Below are 20,681 nucleotides of genomic sequence, written 5' to 3'. Positions count from 1 at the left end.
AACAAAATAGTTGGGGTCATCATGGCAGATGTAGCTCATATTTGCCATCATTATGAGGCTGTTAGCAGGTTCACATAAGAGGCCTAACTTTGCCTGGAAATTGGGCGTAGTGTGTTGTTAACAATTAGAGTTGGGCATTGGAAAATACAATCGAGACCAGGCCCTAATGTCGGGACGTATGTGTCTACGTCACGTTTGCCAGCATTACGAGGCTGTTTGAGGTTCCTGGGAATGAGGCCAGAGTCTGTAGTAGTTGTGAATGGTGGTTATATTATAGCGTAGTGGTTAACAATCTAGATTGGGAGCCAGAAGGCACAAGAAATGGCACAAGAGGCAATCCATGGCCGTTGTATCCTCTCTTGTATGTTCACTCTTTGGATAAGTTTCTGCCTGCTTACTTCTAATACTTTTTTTTCAGTTGTTCTATGAAGCAGACAAGGTCTTCATAAGCACGGGTGACCTCACATAACTCAAACTACAGTTGTTTGTAATATGATGTGACAGAGAGTGGCCTGGAAGAATCTCAAGGCAGGATGATTCTGGAGAATGATACCGCCCAAACTCTATTGTAGTCTAAATGTACAGCAGAAAGATGATGTTTCTGGCCAAATGCGACAGTGAAATAAACTCCGGCATTTTGCTATGCCTGTCGGTGGAAACTAAGCGAACCAGGGGGCTCTTTCGCTGTCATTATTTATGAATGTATACAGCTAAAGTTCAGCAGTGACAACCTCTTACAATGCAGTCTTTTCCTAGAATAACAACGCCTCTAGGAGTTGGAATGGATTGCATAAATGATCTCCCGTAAAGAGGTGTATATGTGTCTGTAGACTGAGCTTCAAGTGGCCTCTTGACAACAATAGATTTTAACACGGTCATGTTTAATAAGCAGACTAAATAACACTTCTGGCCGACTGCTCATTGTAGTTGTCATAGGAACAACTCACGGCCGTCCTGTGCCAAATAACGACACAATGTTAATGAAACTGCTGTTTATTCCACACTCATTAGCTGACCATGATTTGACTGATTGATGTAGACACGCTGTGCCGAACGACCCATCCGCACTAAATGACGCATGTCCCATATTGCAAGCGCAGATCTTTTTCTGTAACACCATGTCAGCTGCCAGACTTTGATATCAGGAAGCAATCACTTTAAACAGGATTAGAAGAGACGTTGTCTTGGGTGCCGTGCATGTAAATATGCATTGTGTTTTGTCTCAACAGGAATGCATGTTCTTTTGCGAACAGGTCATGGCATTTAAAGGCCTACAAAACACTCTTATTATTAGATAGTTACTAATGCAACATTGATGAGTGCTAGTATTCCCATACATCAGCAGTGCATCATTTTTATCCCTTTGTCATTTTTCAGAAGCATTGGCTGCAAATGTATATTTGCTTGAGTTATGGTCTGTGGATCATCTGAGACTGTAGATGCAGTCTGACACTTGGCAGCACAAACGACCATACCAATTATCTAAAGATCAATGTTGTGGAAGTCTCAAACTTACAAAAAATTTGAAAGTGTGTTTGTGTGTACTTTTGAAACGGAGTTCAAATAAAAATGGCTCATTACTTTGCATACTTGTGCATTGTTGTAGATGGAGATTTTGTGCTTTTCCTCATTAGTAAAGTGGATGAAACAGTTGATAAACAGTTGAGCTCAATTTAAGAGGCTACTTTTCAAAATGATGGTGAAAACTGACCCGTGCTGAGGTGGGGGTTTCATGAGACTTTAAACAGCACATTTGAAATACACTGATGTTAAGTTCAGACACTGAAAACACTTGCTAATATGAGAGGTTCTCAACCACTGAGAGTGCCTGCATAACAGTGTGAACAGGCGTTGATGCCAGCGCATAGTGATTCTGAATGGGACATATGGAGTTCCCCGTCAGATCTCCTGTTTAGGTAATCGCCACAGCATTAGGATGCCCAGCGAGAGGACGGCCACAAGCTGTTAGTCCCCCTGATTTCCATTCCTCCGACGGTCCCAGCGCACTGCAGGCGCAATTCAGACGCATTTCATTGGGGAGGTGATTTATCAGGGCCACCCTGCAGGTGTGGTCTTACCTCAGGAGATTTCTGAGAGCTATGAAGTGCCTCCAGTCGTGTTTGGCAGAGTGAAAGAGGCTCTTACATGCATAATGCTGTTGTGTAATATATGCACTGAAAGATGTAGTGAGCTGCCGTGCTGTCGACTGCCTCCCAGCTAACAGGGAAGGTTCTCTCAAGTTATGAACAAATAATCTTCCAGAGACGTTAATTTAACGCTTGTTCTGTTTTCTGGTCTTTAATAATATTCTCAAAACTTTAGCACCAACATTTTATTTATACATTGTTCATGGAATGTTTTTTTGTTCTTGGAATGTTTTTTAAATGTAACGACTTGTTTCGGAATGTTCCGAGAACATTCAAATGTAACGTTCCATTATGTTCGCAGAATGATAAAATGGAATGTTTCCTTCAGAGAACATTCAGAAACAACGTTTTCACTACTTAATGGTAATGTTAGCTAAATGTTTTTAAATGCTACATTAATAGATATGTAAATGGGCTAAAATGGGCTAAGTAATTAGCTAAATATATTGAGTAAAATTGTAGTTTTTATTATTTTAAACAACATTTTTGTAGTTTTATTTAAAACTTTTTTTCTTACCGTATTTATCACAATTTTACTGCCTTTTGCACTGCATTTTAGGGTTGCCTTATCAACAAGAAATACTTGTTGGGACGGATCACTTCACTCCCCTGCCATCAGGGCTGGTGGGACGGTGGGTTTAGTTGTTAATTAAGATGCGTGTTCTGGCTTTGATGAACCTCGTGAGTGCGACGTTGTTTCGCTGCTGCCTGTTCTTATTTATTTAACAATATTTACTGTAGTAATATTACATTCATTGCCAAACAATTGGCATGCATATTCATGAGTTCAGGCCCCAACACTCAGCGTTCATTGTGCATTCAGACTGAACTTTTCCCCAGAAACGCTTTTCAAGATAGACTTGAATAATAATGATTTTGAGTGTATGCATTCATTTATTTGTAATACAAAAAGCTGTTGAGAACAGGATTTGTGTTGTAACAGGATTTTACATGAAATTTGATGTAAACAACATCCTTTTAAAGCTTTTTGTGGATTTTAAAGGGGTGGTATAATGCCATTTTCACAAGATGTAAAATGAAGTTGAAAATGAGTGTGTGAAGTTTTAGGTCAAAATACCCCACATATATTTATATATAACATGTTAAAGTTGTCACTATTTGAGGGTGAGCAAAAACGCACCGTTTTTGTGTCTGTACCTTTAAATGCAAATGAGCTGCTGCTCCTGGCACAGGGGGCGGAGCTACAAGAGCTTGTGTCCTTTTACCTCACACAGACACGCACTGAAAATTTCAAAAACTTTTATCCTTTTATGTTCAAACCGGAGTCAGACAAAGATGGAGAGACTCAAGAAGAAGTGACAACATGTAGAAGCAACAGAACATTTCTGAATGGTTAGTTGATGAATTTATGTAACTTATGTGTAGTTATCTTCTAGTCATTGATTAGCATATTCTGTCTTGATAATCTATAATCGTGTTCCGGGGGCGGGGTTTATGTAAATTTTAGGGTTGGTGATGTCACTAACCCGGGAGGAATGTGGTGTAGTCTCTACCAGCCGTTTGTTGTAGTCCTTAAAAAGCGATTTCTTTAAAAGCAAATATCTCCCTTTGCTTTGAACTTTGAGCGTCGTAACTTTGCAGATGTTGTTTACTCTCAAACAGCAACATTACACACTAACTAAAGTTAAAAAAAGTTAAATCATAATCAACCACCCCTTTAAGGCAAAGAAGGAAAAACTTTTTTGTTGGTTTGCTTTACTTGCCAACTTTTAAAACGTTTTATATAGCCTAATGAATAATAGTTATGCACATTCACATACTAACATTATTGCACAGTCTTTGCAAATAGCAGATGCATCATGACAGACAAATACATGACTTTTATGACTCGCTTCTGGTTTCAGCATTTGATTTTAGCTGTGAGCAAAAGGGTTCTGGGTGGTTTTTGACGGCGATGTGCAAAAATACGGCTGATCAATAAAGCGTCCATCAGAATTGTGTTGAAACACACCAACCTTTGTACTTCTGAAAGCCTGATTCAATTACAAGCCACAGGCATTGAGATTACTTGTTTATCCAGTAGCAACATGTAGCCCTGTCCATTCAGCCACAGTGGCTTTTACTTGAGGTTTTGCCTTGATGTAAAAGGGAACAAAGGTAAAATCACGTCGCATTCACGCTGAGAGCTAAATTGGCGAGTGTAAATGTTTTTTTAAATAAATTCGCTCTGCATCTCAGTTTGAAGTTAAAGAGAAAGACTAATGTGTCGCACAGCCCGTGAATTATGAAACGATTTTGTGCTTCATTACTCCAGAAAGACAACATTTAGATTAAAATGTAATTAAGCAACAGATGCACATTATGTTGGGTTGAGTCAGCAAGAGCGGTATTGTTAATTTCTGCGTGTTTGTGGAAAGGTCAGAATCAGTGGCTTATTTAGACCCAGAAATGCGCCACGGCATAAATCACACACCTGGCACTGCGCTATAATGGATTGTGTAATGAAGTTGGCATTTTCATAAAGTTTTTTTCTTCTTCTGTTATGGAACCAGCCCTCTTAAGTTAATTTCAGCAGATGGGTTTGCTTGCGCACTGAAAATCATTGGCATCGACGCATGAGGCCAATAAACCTTTGCACCTTCCTAAATCTATTAAATTGCATCTTCTTGGCTGGAACCATCTGTGCACGGCTGAAAGTCTGTGTTTTATGACATGCTATAGTGGTTTTCCTGCAAATTAAATGAGAAAATGTTCATAAGCTAATGCCTATTTTTAAATAATCCAGTGTACTTTACAAATAGCGTTTGATTATTTTCTCTCTATTCAAAAATATGTAGCCTAAATCAATAAACTATAAAAGCTACTGTTGTTGTGCAGAGTTTAAAGTGTAACTTCGCTGTTTTTCGACCTGCTTTGTTTACAAGGTGTCAGTATATGTAAATGAACAATGCTTACTCGTTCTCCATGTCACCTGGACCGAGAAATTCACGTTTATTTGTCAGTAAAACATTTGAGAGCTCCAGGGCTTTCGTGAGACTACAGATTGCACTTCCATATTTGTGTATGGAAACTCACGGACATTACGGTTATTAACTAAACAGTTGTTGTTAGTTTAGGTTTATCACTGAAAATCGTATCGTACTTTGTCTACTCTGCATTATAGTAAACTGAACACTATGTCGACAGCTTCCTTACCGTTACGTGACTTTGTTTTGCTTTCGGGCGGAACTGACGTTTGAAATGTTGACTACAAATGATGACTTTTTTTATCATTTGCGTTGTGGCGTTCGCTCCGTATTTATGATACGTTGGAGCCTTTAGTCACTACTAACACACTGGATCCTTCACTGGGAACTGAACATACCTCACTCCCGCTAAACACTTCATCTTTGAATTCAAGGTCGATTTTAGGTGAAAAATCGGATCTAACGGAGACGTCCAAAAGATTATTTAGGCGCCAAGAAAACAAAGTAAAACAAACAGCTGTGAAACTCTGACTCTAACATCCTTTTGTTATTTGTATTTCTAATGCATTTCATTTTTATTCCTATGTATTTGTTTCCTTTTATGTGCAGCACTTTGAAAAACCTTTGTTTATGAAATGTGCTGTATAAATAAACTTGCCTTGCCTACTAAAGCAAGGTGGTATTTGACTCTGATAAGTGTATCCATACAGACTAGTGGGAGTGGCCTTGGATGGCAACAAGCCCAGTGCATTATGGGTGTTGAAGTTTTCCTACCTATTTGGCAAGAGGAAAGACAAAAGCCCTTTTTCTCAGTTTTCTCTGGTCAGGTAGCAGGTTTTTTCACCTCTCTACTGCATAGGCAGCCAAGTTTTACTGAAAGCGTATTTTGGCAGCGGTGAAGGACCTCTTTAACGTCATAACCGCAGTCTCAGATGTACATGTACTCGTCGGCCCTCAGGGGCCTCGTTCTCAGACGCTGCCCGCGGCACACGGGTTCAGGTTGAAGAGCGCCGGCTCTCAGATGCTTTGGTGGAGGTGGAAACCTCGTGAGGATGAGAGCGAGGACGTGTGGGCGAGAGGCCATGGGTGCCACTTAACTATTCCAACCGTTGATTTCCTCCATGAGGAGAATTAAGAGTGTGATAATGGACTCAGAGCACAAAACAGACAGCGAGCTCATTAGACAGAAGCGCACACACACACACACACACACAGAATCACACGGGTTTATAGGGGTAAAGTTCAGGCCCAGTCTTTAAATTTCCTTCCTAGCAAAGGTCACAACACTCTAAGGTTGTCAATATGTGGTTTTTGGCTATGAAATTAAATAATCAAGGTGCATTTCATGACAGCTCATACTTTTTCAAGCTGGCATCCAGCTAACAGGGTACGCCCTGGCAAGGTTCTCTCAAAGTTATCAACAAACGTTCTTCCAGTAACTTGAATAGAAGATTCGTTACAAGTTTTATGGTTTTTAATAATATTCTTAAAATGTTAGCACAACAAAACTTTTATGTATTGGTCATGAAATGTTTTAGTTGGACAAAATTAAGTGAGTTTATACTTATATTTCTGCCAATGGGATCATTAAAAAAAAGTTAATTAAATAGGAAAACAAGTTATATTTTTCTGACCCCGTTGGCTGATATTTGTTGTTGTTTTAAGCATAAAGTCACTTAATTTTTATGCTTTCTTTTTTAAGTAAACACGTCATTTTGCTTCTCAAGTAAATGTTTCTTATTGTAAGTTTAGATATTTTACTGAAAAACAAGACAAAAATCTTTTTCTTTTTTTTGTTTTCTGTGTATATGCACCAATGTGCCATCCCATAATAAAACATAAATTTAAATACATACATTTAACAGGATTTTTTTTTTTTTTTTTTTTTTCAGTGATAATCACAAAATACTGATTCTGATTGATTCAAAATTATGCCATGGTTTTAGCAACACATCTATTTCCAAAGCAGCTTTACAGAATAGAGCCTTACAAACCTCCAAAATATTACTATTCCTTTAAACATGCAAATGAGCAATAGATATCAGAACAAAATGCATGCACACGCAGTTGAAGTGCTCGGCATTGTTTGCACTTGGACGTCCATTTGCAGCAGTGAATCCAGAGCACTTTGGAGTGTGTTTTGACTGCTAGCGTAGCGTCTTAGCTGCCCACAGTAAAGCCCATTGGGACGAAGCAGATGAGTGTGAAATCTGGTGCCTGGCTGAAAATGACTGAGGAAGCTTCTTCAGAGACTGCTGGTAAACAACACCTCTTGCATTGACAGAGTGGCGATTTGTAGATTGAGGAGTCTGAATTGTGCTCTCATTTTTGCTTTATGGGTCAGGCCAGACTTCACGGCGAGTGGGATTGAAATCCGTGCACATCCTTTAGCAGGCTTAGAACTTATTCTCCCCTGTACATTTTTAATTGCTTTTCTTGCTGATGTGGGATTTCCAGGCGATTTACATCAGCGCTCGCATCGAATCGTGTGGCCAAGCGGTTAAAGATTTGGGCTGAAATCTTAACCAAGAAATGAGAATTTTAGCACTTCTGGTTCCATCGTGGGTTTTTGGTTAAAATGCCTGAAACGAGGTCTGTGTTTAACACTAGCTTAAAGTCCCCCTGTGGAGACAATCAAGCTTTTAATGTTATGTATAATGTCTATGTGGTGTTTTTAATATGCTTTAAGACAAAGCATGTGTAAATTCATAAGTCGACAGCATTGCTGAGTATTTTCTCTTTAAAACTGCAGTGAACCAAAGAGTCTCAAAAACACGCTTTGAAATCGCTGGTGTTTCTGACGTCACAAACTACCTTGTAACCAATCAGATCAACGTGTGATCGTCAACCAGTGGATCTCTGAGCTGAGTGAGTGAGTGGAGGCGGGGCTCATTTGCATATTCATATAACCGCGAATTCTAAATGAGGCAAGGGTGTCGAGTTACATTCAAGATATTTTATCCTCCTACGACCCCGTGTCCACATACGTGGACATCACATTTTTGGCTGTGTGCAGCATAATACTTAATTCTGTGTAACTGGAACATGTTTTTCACAAACGCGGACACCTATACTGCCATCTGGTGGTGTCAGAAGAATATATAATATAAATAAATAAATATGTAATTTCGGTGATCAAAGATGAGTTTTAAGGGATAAAATGATTGACTACAGGGGGGGGTTTATGATATTTTCACCACGTTTTATTCAATACAACAGTAATATCCTCTTGTCAGTTTATTTAACATTTTTGAGTTAACTGGGATAGTTATATAGATAACATCAGGTTATGGAAATGTTCTCAGAATATTTAAAATGTCCAGTTTTTTATACTGGTGTTAAAATAGTTTGAATGTAACTCGACACCATTGCCTCATTTAGTATATGCAAATGAGCCCCGCCTCCACGCACTCACAGCAGCTCAGAGATCCACTCGCTGATGATCACTTCCGGTGTGGCCTGTAAAGATCTGTCATCACTGCAGTGCTAGAGCCTCCTCTCGCTTCACCTGAATGATAATGTCTCGTTCACTTGTTCTCGTTCCTCCTCCGTCTCTCTGTCAGCGTCATTCGGGGCGATATGTGACAGCGACAGGCGTTTATGTGACCTGACAGTGCATTCGGCTCTCTCGGCCCCTCTGATCAGCATGGGAGGAGGTGTCCGTCACCGATAGCATCAACTCCTCCCCGCCTCACGGGAAAGACTCGCACACTTTATTAGGCTGGTGACATTATTGATAAAAGACACAGAAAAAAACATTAGCAGAGAGAGAGAGAGAGAGAGAGAGAGAGAGAGAGAGAGAGAGAGAGAGAGAAGAGAGAGAGAGAGAGAGAGAGAGAGAGAGAGAGAGAGAGAGAGAGAGAGAGATGTGTGACTAGTTGATTTGCCGTAGTAGATTGAGAGCTGGAGTCCCTCAGGAGTCCTTCGGTGTCTAATTAAAGCATGAAATGTTCACCGGCAGTGCCAATGTGCATCACAGATCTATAGACATCAATGCACTTCAGTTAAACAGCTTTCTCTGTGTCTCAAGCCTGAGTTCAGCTCGTCAATCGAGAAACGTCCTCTTGATTTTACAGATCTGCGTGTTGATTTCATCAATGTGATTTTGCATTTGAATTGTTTATGGTTCATTCTCAGGAAACGATGCCATCTGCCATCCCAGGATGCTGAACCTATTGGAGTTGTTTTAGTTGGCTAACATTTATATACTATTATAATATTTATTAATATTTTGAATTAACTTTTATATTTTCAGTTTGCATTTTAAGTTTTATTTGTTTTGTTATGTGCTTATTTTAATATTTCTTTTTAGCTTAGTTTTTTTTTTTCAAGCCAACATTTTTAATTTTCATTTAGGAGTAACTTTAAATTTTTCATCAAATTTTTATTTTAAATAAATTATTTCATTTGAATTCAGCTTTATTTCAGTTGATAAAAACAATTTTAGTTTTAGTTAAAAATAAACGTAGTCACAATTGTAACTCTTTAATGTGTAACGCAAAATATATATATTCTTTTTTATTTAATTTGTTTTTAAAACTTTCAGCGAATTAGCAAGATCACATTTATTGCTATTACATTCAACAAAATCTAATTATACCTTCAATATTTGGAATTAAAATATCATAATTTACTTTTCAGGCATTTTGCACGAGAAAATGCGCGATTTTACATATTTGCTGATTTTCTTTTCTTTATACTTCATGAAATAAGCGTAATTTCTTGAATGTTAATAAGTAACATTTTGATGTTAAATGATTAAAACAAACAAAAAAATGCCCGTTTTTTTCAGGTACAGATTGCTGAGAGTTACCTTCAACTCTAATGAGGTAAAAAGTAAAATGCTTAAACATCCCATGCAGTTAAAATTGAGTGAGTTGCACATGCAGTGAGTTGCTTTTAGTCTATGTGTGTCCATTTGCCAAACTTTTAACCAATCAAATGATCTCTCGAATGAACATGTCACCTGCCTCTGATTAGCAAACCATGCTTCACCACTGAGACTAAACACTATTGGACGAGGCCTTCGATTTTCCTTCTGAGCTTTGGGGATATTTGACCTGCTTCTTTAACAGGCTCTCACTCAAACATATGCTAATGAGAACATTTTCCAATATGCAAAGTTCTCGCCCAGATGATATTTACTGCTGCTGGATATCTTGTAATTTACTAATGTGTAGAAGGGGGTGAAGAAAACTCAAACAGACTGCTTTAATCGTGAGCTCTGAGCTACAGGACAGCGAGAAGAAAGGAAAGGTACGAATATTTCATCTGCTTCTCCCGTCCCCATGTAATTTTAATAGCTCTTCCTTTTGGAGTATCTGAGTGAATTATTCATGCGCAGGGACGAGATGAGAGCTTGTCACAGGAGGAGGAGGAGGAGGAAGAAGTGTGTGAGTGTGTTTTATTTGCAGTTTGATGGAGGCACATAATCTCCATTCACTTGACCACTTGCGTCACCCCTCGACTTTAATTCCCACATTCCCCAAGGCCAGCCGGTGCACTGATACCGTTCAGCTCCTCTTGAGCACACACACAATCCTGAAGTAGCGGAGAGAATGAGGGGGAAAAAAAATCAGAAAGAGAGAATGAAATGGAGTTGCAGCAGAGAAAGTGGGATGGCACAGGTGGGACCAGTCAGTGGGGCTCATGGGAAATACTAGCTTTTGCCAAGACAATATATATACTGTGTATATAAAAAAATTAATGTGCTATATACATTTTTTTATGATTTTTACGGTACTAAATATTTACCTCTAAATTATGCACCATTTATCACCTGTAATACCATGGTGTAACCACTAGATGGCAGTGTAGCCCTGTATATAAATATACAAACAGGGCTGTGTATTCCCTAGTTGTTGGAAACACAGTTTTCAGACATGATTACTAAGGGGTCGTTTACACGACACCATTTTCACAATACGATTTTAAAACACGGAGAACTTTTCGTGTGTTTTGGCCACTCATTTAGTAGACAACAGCATTTTTGGGAGTGTGGAAACGCAAACTTTTGAATAGCTGCAAGTGGAAAGTGCAAGTTATCGTCGCAAAAACGTGAATTTGTGAAAGCGGTGACATCTTGCGCTTGTGTATAGACCTTATGCGCCAGAGAAACGAGGGCGCCGCCATCTTTAGAATATTGTCTTTGAACTTCCGTTTTTGCGGTCGCTCTGTATATTTCTATGGCGCTGCTGTCCAGGAGTAATTAGCTTTTGAAGTGGATTTACTAAATGTAAAGTTAACGAAAGTTGTGAAGATTGTAATGTTTAAAGCAGATGACTTATCAAATGTCAGGAGACCGGGAAATAAAACGAGCCGTTCATTCATAAATACGCAAGATCGCTGTGAAAATACAGACCGGAAGACAAAAGACAACGAGCGCAGCGCTGAAAAGGGGCGGGGCTACATAAGGGGCGGGGCTACATAAGGGCTATATGCATGTAGTGTCTTAACAAACTGACATCGCCAACTACTTGCCTGGTAAGAATAGTACAGCGTTTTTAGACGTTTTTTTTGCAGATCTGTGCGAACAGGGATCGGTTTTACTGTACACAAAGGAAAAACTCTTCAGCTTTTGTTGGTCACCTCACCGAGCTTATTTTATGCAACAATCCAAAAGCCTTTTTGTTGAGGGAAGCAGGGTGACGCGAACTTCCGGTTTTGTCTCACAAAAAAAAAGAAAAAAGAAACAGCATTTTTTTATGGCAGCACAGAAATGCAGCGAGTTTAATCAACACACACTCCTTTCCCATCAGACGAGAGAAGCCTCGTATTTGGCCTGTAATTAGAGCTCGGACGGCTCTGAAAGACTCGAGTCTACTAGTTTTAATTAGAGTTTGCTTCCAGACGGGTCAGGAGGTTGTTTGAGGTGCTCCCGGCTGCTAATGAGAGATGGAGGATGGTTATGGTGAATGAATGGGTGAAGCACACTGACTTGCGTATGTGATTAGCAACAGGTGAAAAAACATTTTCGACTTAATATCATCTAGAAGTTAATCTAAAAGAGCTAGTGGAACCCAGTTTGGGAGTAGCTTACTAAAATTAGACGTGCCACTAGCTTCAGTAGCGTAGCTGTTTTTTTAATACTGTATAGCTTTCCAGTAATGAGGAGCCTATAGCCCTATTTTTCCTCAACAAGTAAACGTGCAAACATTGCTTTTTTTGCATTGTACTTTGTATAATATTTCTCAAATTGCATTATAACTGAACAGTAGCAGGAATATTTGCGTCGGACTGTCGAAATGAGTCATTGTTTTGGTGCCACATACAGTAAATACTGCTATAAATCATATAGTTATTTATTTTTTGTTGGTAACTTTTTCAAAGGAGTCCCATACATGGAGGGTGAATCAGCTCCAGGGTAAGGCTAAGGAGATGTGCTTTCCCTTTAAAACACATTTAAATAGATTTACATGAAATAGTTTCAAGTTACGTCACAGCACAACCTAGGAGATGGTCCTCACTGCAGAACACGAAATCCAGGGGGAGGAGTTGGATCCAGATCCAACTCCTCCCACCTAGAGCCGGATTAGTACCCCCAGGGGCCCCTGGGCACTGAAGCTCATGGGCCCCCCTCCCCTACCACACACACACACACACACACACAGGCCCACCAGGTGTGGGATTTGGGGAAAATGTCATATTGCGATTATTGAGCTCAATATTGCGATTGCGATATAATAAATAAATGGTTTCATGAGTCAACTTGCTTGGTTCTCAAGTAAAATGCACACACAGATTAGTGATAATGCTGAAATGTGTATTTCGACTCAAACTAGCAACAACAACTAAATGCACTGTTTTCAAATTAAAAATAATATTTTTTACAAAATTAAATATTGACATCTTTGCAAACTTGTTATTTGACTCAATAATAGAATAGTAAAAAATAAATGTCATATTTACCAGTGCCCAGTTATCAAACAGTCTGCACTGCATAAATTATAAATTAAATATAGACTAATCCTTATTAAAGCTAAAAATGTTCTTTAGTCAAGAGCAGTGAGTAATTTTCTCTGTTCTTTTTTGTTCTTTGATTAACTTTACTGACAGAAAGCTTTATTGGCTGCTGTCTCTTTAAGAGCAGCCGCTGCTGACAGAGACGCTGATCTCACACGCGCCTCATTCTCTCACACCTCTTCACATTCATCATAAGACTGCTCTTATGTTATGAGGATACTCGACAAAAAAATGACATTTTGGCATAATTGTGTGTGTTATTGTAAGTTCAAGCACGAAAGAGAACTGTATTCTGGCGTGTCTTTCTCTCTCTGTGTGTGTGTGTGTGTCACAATCACACTTTTGTCTTGTTGCACATGAATTGTTTAAAAGCATTTGCATGAATAAGAGCGGGATCATATAATGTAATGTACACTTTTTTTTTCTGATTGGATAATTATCAAGATTATCCACCTTACATATACCTAAACCTACCCATCTCCACCCCCTGATCCCTAAACCCACCCCTAAACCTACCAATCTCCACCCCTTAGATCTGGATCCAACTCCGCCCCCTGGATCTCGTGTACTGCAGTGAGGTGCTACTGGAACCTAGACCTCCTGATAAAGTGTCTATGTTCACAAACCACTGTTTAGCATCGGCGTGATTTGGCATGACAGAAAGTGTGCAAAGAGCGCTCCCTTTATAATCACTAAAAACCTGTCATTCATTTTAGTTTATCGCGATCTCACAAAGCTCCGTTATAATGAATGAAGCCGACTGCACAATGATTCTCTCATAATGTCTACACTTTGTTTGTTTTAGCTGCGTTTTGAGCGGTGAGTGGATTCTAACTGAATAACCTCTGATTGAGAAAGGTTTGTGATTGGCTACATTGCTCAACGCCTCAAAAACAGGTTGTAAATAGAAACCTTTGAGGCAAACACAGACACGCACTGGATCGCTTGCCGAATCTGTTTAGCCAATATGCTATTATTACAAAGAAAACTGATCCTAGAACAGCTGTTACGAGCAGCTTTTACCAGCTTTAAAGCAGTCAGAAGCAGCAGCAGACGTTGGTTTGAGTGAGAAATGCTGTGTTCACGCATGCCATAATCACCGTAGTTTCGAGATGGCAACATGTGACGTTCTGTTCTGAGCTGTTCGTCCTGAAATTCAGCGCTAGTCTCGAGTCTACTTAGTCAGAAAACGTTTTATTTGTTTTGGCCGTTCATTTTCGCGACAACTGTGTTTTGATGGCCTGGAAATGCAAACTTTTAAAAATGGGTTTCAAAGTGTAAATTTTTTAAAACTATATAAATATACACTACCGTTCAAAAGTTTGGGGTCAGTAAATTTTTTTATGTTTTTAAAAGAGGTCTCTTCTGCTCACCAAGGCTGCATTTATTTGATTAAAAATACAAACAAAAACAGTAATATTGTGAAATATTATTCCAATTTAAAACAGCTGTTTTCTATGTGAATATACAGTAAAGTGTAATTTATTCCTGTGATCAAAGCTGAATTTTCAGCATCATTACTCCAGTCTTCAGTGTCACATGATCCTTCAGAAATCATTCTAATATGATGATTTGATGATCAAGAAACATTTATGATTATTATCAATGTTGAAAACCGTTATTTACATTTTTATTTCATGATGCTATGATGAATAGAAAGTTCAAAAGAACAGCATTTATCTGAAATCTAAAGCTTTTGTAACATTAAACACGACCGTTCAAACGTTTGGGGTCAGTAAGAATTATAATTAAATTTTTTGGGGAAATAAATAAAATAAATAAATACTTTTATTCATCAAGGATGAGTTAAACTGATCAAAAGTTACTGTAAAGACATTTATAATGTTAGAAAATATTCTATTTTAAATAAATGCTGTTCTTTTGAACTTTCTATTCATCAAAGAATAAAAAAAAAATGTTTACACTGTTTTCAACATTAATAATAATAATGAATGTTTCTTGAGCATCAAATCATCATATTAGAATGATTTCTGAAGGATCATGTGACACTGAAGACTGGAGTAATGATGCTGAAAATTCAGCTTTGATCACAGGAATAAATTACACTTTAAAATAGATTAAAATAGAAAACATTTAAATCATTTTAAATTGTCATAATATTTCACAATATTACTGTTTTTATCTTTTTTTTTTTTTTTTTATCAAATAAACGCAGCCTTGGTGAGCAGAAGATACTTCTTTTAAAAACATTAAAAATCTTACTGACCCCAAACTTTTGAACGGTAGTGTATCTCTGTGTAAACTAAAAAAACGCGAATGTGACATCGCCATCTACTGGCCTGGCAGCAGAATACAGCATTTTTAGTCATTTTGATTTATATGCAAAAGAACGTAAAGGAAAAACGTTCCAGTTTTTGGTGCATTGTTGTGGTGTAAACATTTTCTGTTCCTGTTTCCTTTGTTCTTCTTGTTTTTTGTTTTGTTTTTACGGTTACTCATTAGTTCATTGATTAAGTCACACCTGTCCTGTTTTACCCATCATTGGTTAGTATACATCTATCCCTCAGTTTATTCTTGAGTTAGTCTGTTATTGTCATTGTAAATGTGTTTGTTCTCTTCAGAGTTTTCAAGCCAAATAGCCTGAGATTTTTTGCTATTTTTCTTTTTTGTTATGAATAAATCTGCTGCACATAGATCCTGCTGCGTCTCATTCTCTGCTGTAACCGCATGTGAGACACTATTTTTTCTCCATCGCTGCTGCTGCAGATATCATAGCTAATAACAATAGCATGTGCGATTCTCGTTCTCGTTCCCCAATGAATCACAATTTTCTCGCTGAGAAGAACGCAGTGGCACTTCCTGATAAAATTCCCTTTAATAAGAGCCCTCTCCCTGTCATATATAATTAACTACAGGCCATTTTTCACCAGCCGCCGCTCTATTAGAAATGTGTTTAGCCGAGAAGTCAAGTGTCCATAAATCAAAGCCGTGCCACGCTGAGGAGTAAACAGACACCTGTGTTCCTTCTCGGCCTCTGCTATTGGCTCTAGATGGCTTTGTGTGTTTGCTAATTGACCTTATTAATTCAGTATGACGACCACCGGCTCCTTTCCAGGCGTAATACACAATCCCATCAGACTCGCTAATGAAACAGCAGCACGTACAATTTCCAGAAGATCGTTTCTATCAAATGCAATCAGTTGTTAATCCATAGAAGTTGGCATTTATGCCTTTTTTCCCGAGTATTATCCATTTGAATTCCGAACATGCTTTGCACAGATTTCGTGGGAACGTATTGTTAGAAAAATGGTCCGAGCGCATGTTTCCTTTTGTCTTCAGAGATGTGTGTCTTTGAAGAGATCTGGAGCGGCAGTCGTGGAAGAGAGGCTTTGGTAATCTCTCTTTAAGGATGTTGCAACTTCCTCTCTGTAGGGACGCGTGAAACACGCACAATTCTCCGATCTGGGTTGAATCGACTTCCAAGAAAGAGGGAAGCTTCAAAATCCCTGACCAGCTTTTAGAGTGGGAATTATGAAGAAAGCTGAAGTGAACGTTTTACACAGGTGTGCTAAAATCGACATGTTACTTCCGTAGTGGGTCATATTTTGGATTAAAATACATCATATTCAGCAAGAAAAAATTTAGGATTAAACTTGATTTTATCAATAGGGAAGGACATCTGCTGAAAAGAAAAGACGTTTCAGAGGTGGAGCAGCAATGTTTTATTTATTTTTTTCATTTTGATTAAATATATATACTGTATATACCCACTGCACTACTGTTCAAAAGTTTGGGGTCAGTAAGATTTTTTGGTTTTTGAAAGAAGTCTCTTCTTCTAACCAAGGCTGCATTAAAAAAAAAAAATTATATAAAAAAAAATACAGTAAAAATAGTTAAATATTATTACAATTTAAAAGATCTATTTTCTATTGTAATGTATTTTAAATTGTAATTTATTCCTGCAATCTAAGCTGAATATTCAGCATCATTACTCCAGTCTTCAGTGTCACATGATCCTTCAGAAATCATTCTAATATGCAAGAAACATGTCTGATTATTATCAATGTTGAAAACTTCCTATTTATTTGGAAACCGTGATTTTTACTGAATAGAAAGTTCAAAATAACAGCATTAATTTGAAATAGAAATCTGTTAAAGTCATCCTTAATTTCTTTTTAAAACATCTCTCTAGTCTATGTATGTAATAATATGCTGTAGACAGTGAGATTAGTAAGATTTTGATTTCACATTTTTAAATATGCACAAAATCAAGCTGTAACGCCTTATGCAAATGCACAGAGCTGTACGAGTTAAACACAATGTTGTGCAGAATCTGGATGGGGATATGCCATAAAATATTCTCTGTTGCACATTAGCCCGCCGTGGGTCGCACAGACACGAACAGCTCCGTCCGTTCATCCATCTTTTTGATGAGGCAGGTCGGTAATAAAATGTAAAAACTACACAGAGACACAGATGGACATAAAGTTTTACCAGTGAAGGGATCCGAGCGTTCATGATGTCCTATACGGGCTCTGAAGGTCGGGCCTGACTCTGTCGGGGGTCATTCTGAACAGATCAGCCCTTGTGTTGGAGGAGAAAGTGTGATGCAAAAAACACTGATGAATGCATATAAATAGTCAGAAAGGGCCAGAGAGTTACCTGAGAGCTTGTGAATGAGATGACCTGACCTATTGACACACTAGGTACATGTGATCGACTGTTGCTCACTTCTGTCAATGGTGCATGAACACACTGTTTCTCTTTAAGGGAGAAGTCAAATTAAAAACAGTAAATCAGATTGATTGTGCGGTTGTGCATCATTCAAAATTTAATTTAGAATGACCTTAGAATTTGAGTCGAGTTCCGGAATTTGAATGTAGCTGCGGAACAGGATGCAGAATTCTAAATTTGAATTTGAAATTCAAAAATTCCTCTAACTGTCATTTTTAAGTAAGCACAGTTTGACAATGCAGAATCTACACTGATAGATGTTTTCTCTCCGTGTCTGGCTTCAGTCGTGTTGTTGTGCGAGGGCATTGGCTGACTCTTGGCTGTCTGCCACGACGGCTGCTCACATATCACTCTGATCAGCGGAAATGCTTTGACTTCACTGTGATAAACTTCAAATCCCACTCAATTCCAGTCTCGAGTTTTATGAATCAGAATTTACAGCTTTCTAAGTTATAGGTGCATGTTGGGCAAGATTTCATTCATTTACTTATTTATATGTTTATTTATATTTATGTGTTCTAGTCTATTTTTTTATGTAGTATATTTATATTTGTCAGAATTTTTAATGTTATACATTACAATATACTATATAATATATAATATATAATAATACAATGTACTACACATAAATGATTGTTTTTTGCATTAAAAAAGGAAGAAGTTTAATTAAAAACATTAAATATTTTATTTATTAATGTGTTTTTAGTCTAATATTGTTATTATTTATATGATGTATATTTTACATATTTATATTTGTCAGAATAAAAAAATAATAATCTTTCTTTACAAAAATAATACATGATATTACAAATAAATAAGTTTTTTGTATAAAAAGGAGGTTTAAAACAAAATAATAAATCTGATTATTTACATATTTTGTATGTGATATATTTATATTTATATAAGTTTAATTAAAAACAATAAATTATTCTGATTTATTTAATTAATTAATTAGTGTTTGTAGTCTTTTTTTGTATTTAATTTTTTTATTTAATTTTTGCAATTATACCTGGAAATAGCTCTTTGAAAGCAAAAAAAAAAATTCAAATGCATCACTGGCCTGATTCAGCTGGCCATTTTGCGCCCTTCACTTCAGACAGAATTAAAGTTGCTATACCTTAAAGACTATTTGTATGTGCATACTTGACATGCAAATGACCTTTGTTCTTGTCAGGCAGGAATGCTGGATGCTTCGTCTGGATGGGTCTTGATTTTGTCCTGCTTTTGACTGCAATGGTCTCGACTGCAACCCTGTTGAAAAGGTATATCAGAAAGGGAGATTGTTTTCCCAGCATGCTCCTCCATTGACTACGGTGAGGGTAATGGACAGGGGCATTATTCTGAGTGCATATAATAGTTTTAAGCACATAGTAATTGGGTGTGTATTGAGGTCCTGGTGGGAGGCATGCTGTGAGAAATGCCCTCGGGAACGACAGAAGTCACAGCGCCGCTGCGCTTCTATAAATCCCATTTCCATTTCTGTAATGACAAGTCGTGCCGCCTGCGCCCCATTCTCCTGTACTCACACCGTAAATTTCCCCACCTCACCGCTCTCACGCTCTGCAGAAGAGAGAGAGCAAGGGAACATTTTCCTTTGAATGTTTTTTAATGCTTCCCCCGTTTAACCCACTGACATGCTTTCCCCGCGCTGCGCCACGTCGAGGTTTGTGTGTCGGGTTTGTAATTCACTAAATGACCCACATTGTTCATTGTTAAGGTTTCTTTTCTGTTTCACTCATGGGTGGCACGTTTGCAAATGTACAGGATCCTTCTGTACTCACGTAGCATTTTATTTGAGTCAGTAAACATGTAATGTCTGTCTACATTTACTCATTCTTACCTGTTTGACGTTTCGACCCATGCAACTAAATGTTTGGGACAATTTAGCAAAGCTGCTCATGCATTAACAAAGATAAATGGGATGCTGGCTGTTAAGCTCAAAGCATCATATAAAAAATTATAATAAAAATTGTCCTTCTAGAGTCATACAATGGCTTTGCATAATGAACAATACGAAATAGGCTGTTATTTGTTGAAAATCTTGCATTCATTTCAAAACATTCAGAAGCATTGAAAGATGCATAACAAAAAAATAACAAAAAAAAACAATGAAGTCCTGAGGCACAAGTTTAAATGTGTTCAAATGACATTTAAGAGCGTCCGCAGAAAGCATTCCCAGCAAATAACTACTAATCAAAATGACTTCAAAAGCAGGAATCTTTTATGTGGTTTTATGTTTTTTTAGTGCTTGACAGCATTTATTCCTCATTCACTTTTTATTGTATGGAAAAGAGCAGCATGAACATTTTGCAAAACATCTATTGTGATTGAGAAAGTTTTTTCGGGATGAACTTTTGCTTTGATGCTTGTATGAAAATGCATTGTGTTGAACATGAAACTGATGTTCTTGCATGTCATCTTCTAATACTGTCAAATTAATACGAAAATCATCTGAAGTCCCTCCATTTTGCATGCAGCCTTCAGTAAAGAGTTTGCAGGCCATCTGCCTCTGTTCCCCAGTTCCCCGGCTCTCCGGCTCTCCGATCCGACGGCCCTCACATGGAGCTGTGTCCCGTGGCAGGGTGCTAATTGAGCCCCCCAGGATCCCTCTCCAGCCCGCTCTTCACACGGAGTCACTAATGACTCGCTCTTGTTTGTGACCAGATAAGTGCACTATTAGAAGCAAGTATTAATCTTGCAACTTGGGGAGCTGATAAGATCTCATCCACCTCCCCGGGGAGACGTCTCAGTCTCAGCGTGAGAAATCATGTTATAAAAAGTGGATTTTTCTGGAGCATGTGTGGGAAGGAGCGAGTGGGTGGCGGATGAACCCCCAACCGGCTCACGCTTCCCGTGTGGCGGACGTGACAGCTTTTTTTCTCCACATGTAAAACCTGAAATTACCCATCTGCTGTTTGCACCCAAGTCTCACACACTCCTCTGTCAGAGC

The 20,681-nt window shown here is 38.1% G+C and overlaps 1 protein-coding gene across 2 annotated transcripts in view; it reads left to right on the top strand.

Moving 5' to 3' along the window:
• grm8a (glutamate receptor, metabotropic 8a) overlaps positions 1-20,681 on the top strand; it is a 247,624-nt gene that overhangs the window by 3,998 nt on the left and 222,945 nt on the right. The window lies entirely within an intron of this gene.

The sequence above is a fragment of the Leuciscus leuciscus genome (genome assembly GCF_965113295.1).
Source record: "Leuciscus leuciscus genome assembly, chromosome: 4".
Classification (NCBI taxonomy): Eukaryota; Metazoa; Chordata; class Actinopteri; order Cypriniformes; family Leuciscidae; genus Leuciscus; species Leuciscus leuciscus.
This window is presented reverse-complemented; position numbering and strand designations above follow the sequence as displayed.